Source organism: Phoenix dactylifera, chromosome 1, assembly GCF_051530095.1.
Source record: "Phoenix dactylifera cultivar Ajwa chromosome 1, Ajwa_hap1_PhDact_Kaust_v1.1, whole genome shotgun sequence".
Classification (NCBI taxonomy): domain Eukaryota; kingdom Viridiplantae; phylum Streptophyta; class Magnoliopsida; order Arecales; family Arecaceae; genus Phoenix; species Phoenix dactylifera.
This window is the reverse complement of record NC_143190.1, coordinates 28,842,933-28,851,648: the sequence shown is the minus strand read 5'-3', so window position 1 is coordinate 28,851,648 and position 8,716 is coordinate 28,842,933.

Here is an 8,716-nt window from a genome sequence, read left to right as displayed (position 1 = left end):
CATATTGGTTCTACTCCCCCTTTTTGTCATCAACAATGAAGGGGACAAATTATCCTTAGGTACTTAAAACTCAAGTTCTAGTAAAATTCAGCATATTACCATGAACCACTCAAGGATATTCAAGTTATTTCTATTAATGAATTCTGCATTCATTTTACTCCCCCTTTGTTTTGGAATTCATTTCAGACTCCTCTTTTCTCCCCCTGTTTTATATGCATTGATAAATTATGTCAAATTTGAACATTTAAGGTATGTTATGAGATTTTTATGGCACATCACAGAATCACATACACAATCACAGAATCACATACACAGAGTTAGCAACAATGTACACAAGGTTTCAAAAGAAATTGTATGTCATTCATGTATCATTGTAAACCTTTGAAGTCATTACAAAGTTAAAAGAGGAAATCATTACAAGTATTGATTTCTAATACAAAAAGTGTTTCAAAATGAGCCTAGGGTTTACAAAAAGAAGAACCCTAGTTGTCTACAAGGTGTCCCTCATCGGCGACGTTGCTCATAAACTCTGGCAGCTGCATCTATAAAAGCATTGATGGAATCTAGCAGTGTTCTGAATTGATCTCCCTGTGACTGATGAAAGGCTGCCACTAGTGCTTCAAATTCAATGCTTGCCCTATCAATTCTTCCTCTAAGTTGGGCAACCAAAGTGCCCATATTGCCTCCAGGGCTTGTCAATTCTTGAAGGCTATTTGAAATGGTCCTCAAGCTGTCTTGTAGCTCAATTGATCTGAAGGTTTGGGTGGCATTCACACTAACTAGTTCTTGCGCTGTAGCTTCTATCTGAGCTCTAATTTCCTTCAGCTCTTGAAGAATCCCTTCATGTGAGGCTCTGATGGGGGCCAACTCAGTAGAGATCATCGATCTCATCTCCTCCCTCATCTGCTGGCAAATTACAGATGCTAAAGTGCGCATCTGGTCTTCTGATAGGGAGTAGGGCCCACTGACTGGAGGAGGTGGTGGCATGGATGTGGAAGGTCCAACTGAGCTGGAGGGTACATCAGGAAAGTCCATGTGGCTATGTGGAGGAGAGTGGTGGTCAGGCTCCTGAAGTGGGATCTCAGGCTCTAGGGTTTGAGCTTTTCTCTTTGGTACCTTGACCCATGACCCATCTACCTTGTGAAACTCCATTCTACGCATTGTGCTCTCATTATAATAGTCGGTGTTTCTCAAGAGTTTTGCAGGCTCATTTTCTGGAATGGGTACTTTGAAATGTTTGAAGAGTAGGGTAAGGATCATCCCATAAGGTATGCTAAACCTAGAATACCTATGACATGTAGCAATGTAGTTCAACATAAGTCTAGGGAGGTTTAGGGGAATCCCTAGTAGGATGTGGTGCATGATAACTAGGTCTCGCTCCGAAACAAAATCGAAGCGGCCGGTTTTAGGGAATAAGACTCGGTTGACAATACTCAAAAGGAGTCTCATCTCGGCATTTAGGTCTTGGGAGTTAACCACATCGAGAGAGCCGCAGTCCTCTCGTCCTAAAAGCAAGTTTAGGGCTATTTCCCTTTGGGGATGTGAGGTCGGAGCCTCACCGTCCTTAAGGATTTGCAAGACGCTAGATAGGACATCTTCATTAATTTCTACCAACGTCCCCCGAACATATGCAGTGTACCCTAAGTCCCCTAAGGCCATATTGCTAAATAGTTCTCTAACTAGGCCGGGGTAGGTTGAAGTATTGAGTGTACAAAGATATTCCCACCCTTATCCAACCCTAGGGGTAGGTTAAATAGTTCGCGCAGTTTGGACTTAAATCGATTAGAAGAGTTCTAATCAAGTTGGGTCAACTCGCACTCACACCTATTGCTGGCTAAGTATGGAACCCAATGGGTCACACACAAGAAAACTTATCAAGGGTCTAATTGGATTAGATCATGTTTGCAAGATAAACATCCTAGCAGGTGTTGCAAACCTTAGCTCCTGATTCGAACTGGATTCGAATCTGATTCGAATTGAATTCGAATCTGATTCTTAATTGATCTAATTTGATTAGATCATATTCTAATATGGGTTAGCCAAGAGTTGGCTCCTAATTGGCTTGGTTTGAGTCTAATTGGATTAGATTTGATAAATCATTCATTTTTGACCGTTGGATCAATATTTGGATGAAGAGATGGATCAAATGGATGGCACCATGAATTGGAGCCATTGGATTTTCATCATAGGATGATGGGAGATCATGATGACGTGATGGATATCATTGGGAGGCGTGGAGATGAAAAATAGGTGAAGGAAAGAGAGAGAATACGTGAAGATTAAATGGATAAGGATGAACCATTTATTTGATCTTATCCATTCTCTCTCTTCTCTCTTCATCACGCCTAAGGGATATATGGCGCCTTCTTTCATGGCCTTTGGATCATCATCAACCCTTGATGAATGGATAAGGTTGGTTCCTATTTTTCTTGCATGAGAAGAAGTGAAAAAAAGGGAAGAGTACGGCGCATTTTCATGAAGAGGTGCTTAGGGAATCAAGCGCCACATCATAAGCGCTTGATCTTATCATAACCACTTTTGATACGCCTCTCCCTATTTTTGTGGCGCCTTCTCTCCTCTTATCACGCCCCATCTGAAGGATGTGTGGATGGGATGCATCCTTTGGTGATGCATCCCCACGCCATCTATAAATAGGAATGCTCCCGGTGTTTTCTAATCATCGAAAATCAATCCAACTCTCTCTCTCTCATATCCCTTCTTTCTTACATTAGTTTCTTTCTTTCTAACATTGCTTCTAGTGTGTCCTAAGCCAAGACAAGGTGGTCTTCCTTAGGACAAAAGGATTAGAAGTGATTTTAGAAGGCTAAAGAAAAATAGAAAGGAAGGAAAGCAAGCCATTAGAGTTCTTTAGAAGAATTCTGCATTAAGGATCAAAAGTCTTTGGAGCTAAAGTCTTGATCAAGTTTTCGTGTGGATCACCATTGGAGGGCGGACACTTGGACGCCTCGTGGAGATTGTACACTTTGGATTAGCGTTTGAGGTATTCTACTAATTCTGTATTTATTTTATATTATTTGATTGTAATCATTAAGGTGATCTAGGCTTAAAAGGGTTTCATGCATAGGGACTTTATTAAGAAAATTTTAAAATCCCTAGCTTCCGCTGCCCATTATGACATGCTAGAACCCTACAGTGGTATCAGAGCTATCCTTAATTGGTTCAATCAAATAATAATGCATGATGTATGATTATTAATTTACTATGAGATAGTAATGTCATATGCTTAATGAAATGCTGAAATATATGATTCATATATGATATGATATGTAATAAAATGTCATGATATGAAATTTTCCATATGAAAATATGTTGAAGCATGTTAATTAGTTGCTTATGATTTATACATGCTATGAGATAGCTATGATGCATGATAACTTATTTTAGATATGTTAAATATATGTTACAATTAAAGAATGTGCTAGAGACTAGTAAGCCCTCAATAAAAATTATATTAAGTCATAGTGTTAAAAAATTTTGAGCTAACCCATTCTAGAACAATTAATCTAATTGGTGTCTAAGGAAAGCACTAAAGGTAGTTACTTAATTAGGACCTTACTCTTTGAGTAAGGGGAGCCTCCCACCTGCTTACCTGGCCAATTGTTTGATTGTCTATTATGGAGAAGCTTAATATTGATATAACACTATTGATAGCCTTCCTTCATGCCTCGATATTATTATGTCAAGATCCATGCTAGTTTGTTGTGCTAACACAAAACTTGCAATGGGGACTGATGTTATACTGTCTTGGTGCATTAAGATGCTTATGGCATATTTTTATATATTGCCTTGTTGTGTAACCACAAGGGCAATATTATTCGAATATGACTATATGGAAATGAAGGGTTTGACTTAACTAAAATATTATTGTTTGTTGTGCTAACACAAGGCAATAAGTATTTTAAGAGGACAAGATAAAGTTGAGAATTGCATGAGATGCAATTGGAAAGAGTTTCCTACCTTTGAACTCATAAGAGTTTGTTGTGTAAACACAAGGCTTTTTATGATGAATTAGGATCTTAACCCTACTAAGAAAAATTATATTTTCACGTTTATCATAGGAGAGGGCTATGATATTCGATAAAAATAGTAGGAGACAAATTAGATTAAAGTCCTTATCTAGTTGCAAACATGTCATCATGATTGGTCTGCTTATATTAGTTATGTTCTTGCATATGTAGAATTATTAAATGGCTTCACTTTCACTAAGAGGCATCTTAGATGCCAACAAGTTGACCGGACCAAATTATGTGGACTGGTTGAGGAATTTAAAGATAGTACTCACTCAGGAGAAAATTTCCTATATACTTGAAACCCCTGATCTTGGAGATCTAGGGGATGATGCTACAGAAGAGGAGGTTGCCACACATAAGATGTGGAAAAATGACAGTTTGACTGTCAAATGTATCATACTTGCCTCTATGAGTAATGAATTACAGAGGCAACATGAAGGCATGGACACTCAATCCATACTTCTCAATCTAAAAGAGTTGTATGGAGAACAAAGCAGGACTGCTAGGTATGAGATATCTAAGCAGTTGTTCCGTGCTAGAATGAATAAAGGAACTCCAGTGCAAAACCATGTTCTTATGGTTATAGACTTAATCACTAGATTAAGTCAATTAGGTTTTGCTATGGATAGTGAGCTCAGTCAGGATTTGATCCTGCAATCACTGCCTGATTCATTCTCTCAGTTTGTTGTGAACTTTCACATGAACAAGCTGAACACCTCCCTGCCCGAGCTGTTAAATATGCTCAAAACAACTGAAGGCCATATTAAGAAGGATAAAGGTCCACTCCTTCTTATAGATGGCACCTCTAAGAGAAAATCGGGCAATAAGGGTTCTAAGAAACGATTGAACCCTAAGAGTAGCATCAAAAAGAAAAAAGGAAAGAAAAACTCCGGATCAAGTACCTGTTTTCACTGCGGCAAAGCTGGCCACTGGAAAAGGAATTGCAAGAGTTTTCTTGCAAGTATGAAGACCGATGCAAGAGTTGCATCAAAAGGTATGTTTATGTTACATGCCAACTTGTCATTAAGTTCTTCAAATTCAAATTCATGGGTATTGGATACCGGCTGTGGTTTTCACATTTGCAAATCTTTGCATGGACTACAGAAAATTAAAATTTTGAAGAAAGGTGACTTCGAGCTGTATGGCGCTGGAGGAGAGTCCATCCAGGCTGAAGCTGTTGGAACCTACAACTTGGAGTTACCTTCGGGAGAGCTCCTACAATTAGAAGATTGTTATTATATGCCCAAAATTATTAGAAATGTAATTTCCATTCCTTTGTTGTTAAAGAAAGGATTTGAAATTAATGGAAAGGGCAATGGTTGCTCTATTTATTTTTCTAATAAGCATCTTTGCAATGGCATTATGGAAAATGGTCTTCTTGTTTTATTACTTAATGACAATGTCTTTCATATTAATAAAAGCAATAAAAGAAAGAGAGAGGAAGTAAATAACACCCTTCTTTGGCATTGCCGACTTGGTCACATAAGTGAATCAAGAATCAACAAGTTATACAAAGAAGAGTTCTTTGATCCTTATGATTATGAATCATTAGGAACTTGTGAATCTTGTCTTATGGGTAAAATGACTAAGTCTCCATTCACTGGACATGGAGAAAGGGCAAGTGAGTTATTAGGACTTATACACACAGATGTATGTGGTCCTATGACAACTCCAGCTAGAGGTGGATACTCTTACTTCATCACATTCACTGATGATTTATCAAGGTTCGGATATGTGTATCTTATGAAACATAAATCCGAAGCTTTTGATAAGTTTAAAGAGTATCAAAGTATGGTTGAAAAACAAACCGGAAAGTGTATTAAAATCCTTCGATCTGATCGAGGAGGTGAATACCTTTCTAGTGAGTTTTTAAATCATCTTAAAGAAAAGGGCATTCTCTCTGAATGGACACCTCCGTATACGCCACAATTAAATGGTGTAGCTGAACGGAGGAATCGTACTTTATTAGATATGGTACGGTCCATGATGTGCTTTACTGATCTTCCTATTTTCTTCTGGGGTTTTGCCCTAGAGACTGCTGCACTAATATTAAACAGGGTACCGTCTAAGTCTGTACCTAGCACTCCATATGAGATATGGAGAGGAAAGAAGCCTAATCTTAAGTATCTTAAGATATGGGGTTGTCAAGCTTATGTCAAAAGAAATTTTGGACACAAGCTAAGTGCTAGATCAGATAAATGTATTTTTGTAGGTTATCCTAAAGATAGTATAGGATACATCTTCTATCATCCTACCGAACAAAAAGTTTTTGTAGGTAGGCATGCCATTTTCTTAGAAAAAGAGTTTATCTTAGAAAAGGGCAAGGATAGAAAAATTGAACTTGAAGAAGTTCAAAACCTACAAATAGAAACACAAGAAATTCTTCAACCAGATGTACCCATTGATGAGGTACAACCACAACACACATCTCCTCTCCGAAGGTCAGATAGAGTGCGAAGAGCACCTGAGAGGTATGGGTTCATCATTGAGAATGATGAAGCCCACATTGTTCAGAATAATGATCCTCTGACCTATTCGGAAGCTGTCATGAGTAGTGACTCTGACAAATGGCTAGAAGCCATGAAATCCGAAATAGATTCTATGTATACCAACCAAGTATGGACTTTGGTTGATGCACCAGAGGGTGTAAACCCTATAGGTTGCAAATGGGTCTATAAGAAAAAGATTGGAGCAGATGGCCAAGTAGAAACCTACAAGGCTAGATTGGTGGCAAAAGGTTTCAGGCAAAAGCAAGGAATTGACTATGATGAAACTTTTTCGCCAGTAGCTATGCTCAAATCTATTCGGATTTTGCTTGCAATAGCTGCATACTATGATTATGAAATCTGGCAGATGGATGTCAAAACCGCCTTCCTTAATGGTTATCTTGAGGAAGAGGTTTACATGACACAGCCAGAAGGATTTGTCTCAAGTAAGAGAGCAAATCAAGTATGCAAGCTTAAGAGATCCATTTATGGATTAAAGCAAGCATCGAGGAGTTGGAACATCCGTTTTGATACAACAGTCAAAGAGTTTGGTTTTATCAAAAATGTGGATGAACCATGACTAGTGGGAGTGCCATTGTCTTCTTAATATTGTATGTAGATGACATACTGATCATTGGAAATGATATTCCAATGTTACAATCGGTCAAGACTTGGCTGTCAAAAAGCTTTTCCATGAAAGACTTGGGAGAAGCATCCTATATACTTGGTATAAAGATCTATAGGGATAGATCTAAAAGGATGCTAGGCTTGTCCCAGTCTAGGTACATAGATAATGTGCTGAAAAGATTCAGCATGGAAGAAAGTAAAAGAGGTTATTTGCCTATGAGTCATGGCATACGTCTCTCTAAGAAGATGTCTCCTAAGACATCTGAAGAGAGGAATAGAATGAATTCTATTCCCTATGCTTCGGCAGTAGGATCGATTATGTATGCTATGCTATGTACTAGGCCTGATGTTGCTTATGCCTTAGGCATAACAAGTAGATTTCAGGCTGATCCAGGAGAGGATCATTGGATAGCTGTGAAAAATATTCTTAAGTACTTGAGAAGGACTAAAGATATTTTTCTAGTTTATGGAGGATCTGAGTTGAAACTAGAAGGATTTTCTGATTCTAGTTTTCAATCAGACCCAGATGATAGCAAGTCCACTTCAGGGTATGTCTTTACCCTAAATGGTGGGGCAGTGAGCTGGAAGAGTTCCAAACAGCAAACTGTAGCTGACTCAACTACTGAGGCAGAATACATTGCTGTAAGTGAAGCCGCTAAGGAAGCTGTCTGGATGAAGAAGTTCATCTCTGAGTTAGGAGTAGTTCCCGAGATTGCTGGACCAGTCCCAGTTTATTGTGATAACACTGGAGCTATTGCTCAAGCGAAGGAACCAAGGTCTCATCACAAATCCAAGCACATTCTAAGACGCTTCCATCTTGTTCGAGAGATTGTCGAGAGACAAGACATAGTCATTGAACGAGTAGACACCAAGAACAACCTAGCAGACCCGTTCACTAAAGCTCTACCACAACAGCAGTTCGATCGCCACCTCGATTGTATGGGGATAAAATATAAGAGCGATTGGCTTTAGTGCAAGTGGGAGATTGAAAGAGTAGATGCCCTACAAGCCAATCGCAATATGTATTGCGAAGGGTTTTTCTTTTGATTTGTCCAAATCATGTACATGACATTTAAATATGAATAAAGGCGTTATGTTTTATCATATGCTGTTGATTATATTTATGATAAACTCCTTAGATTAGGACAATGGTTTTAAGACTATGATGAGATCATACTAGTGAGACTTAAAATCCTAAAATCCTAATTTTAAATATTCCCAGTCATTAGTACATTGGGTCGGGGATCAATGATTACCGGAAAGACTGGCATGTCTTATGTATGCTCGATGCAGAGGATGATTGATCTCACAATCATTTGTGTGGAGACACTAATACAAAGATATGGGTGCTCATTAGAAGAATGAGTTCACTGAATTGACCTACAAAGAGAAATCTTATGAAGTCTTACTTACATGTCAAAAGATGATTCTCTTAGTGGGAGTTGTGCAACTGATCCTTTGACCTGAGATCACCATGGTATCTTGTGCACATGAACCTATGTTTTGGTTTACACTCATTCATGACAATAAGTTATGTACGAGGTCTTCTGGATATGGTGGATTGTGTACGAA